The sequence below is a fragment of the Neophocaena asiaeorientalis genome, unplaced genomic scaffold (assembly GCF_003031525.2).
Source record: "Neophocaena asiaeorientalis asiaeorientalis breed wild unplaced genomic scaffold, Neophocaena_asiaeorientalis_V1.1 scaffold70, whole genome shotgun sequence".
NCBI lineage: Eukaryota > Metazoa > Chordata > Mammalia > Artiodactyla > Phocoenidae > Neophocaena > Neophocaena asiaeorientalis.
The window spans coordinates 10,181,451-10,181,779 of record NW_020175410.1 but is presented as its reverse complement, the minus strand read 5'-3'; positions in this window follow the sequence as shown (position 1 = coordinate 10,181,779).

Below are 329 nucleotides of genomic sequence, written 5' to 3'. Positions count from 1 at the left end.
TTCTTTTCTGATTTGGATTCCTTTTATGTCTTTTTCTTTTCTGATTGCTGTGGCTTAAACTTCCAAAACTATATTGAATAACAGCGGTGATAGTGGACAACCTTGTCTTGTTCTTGATCTTAGAGGAAATGGCTTCAGTTTTTCACCACTGAGAACAATGTTGGCTGGGGGTTTGTCATATATGACCTTTGTTATGTTGAGGTAAGTTCCCTCTATGCCTAATTTCTGGAGGGTTTTTATATCATAAATGGGTGCTGAATTTTGTTGAAAGCTTTTTCTGCATTTATTGAGATGATCATGTGGTATTTCTTTTTCAATTTGTTAATATC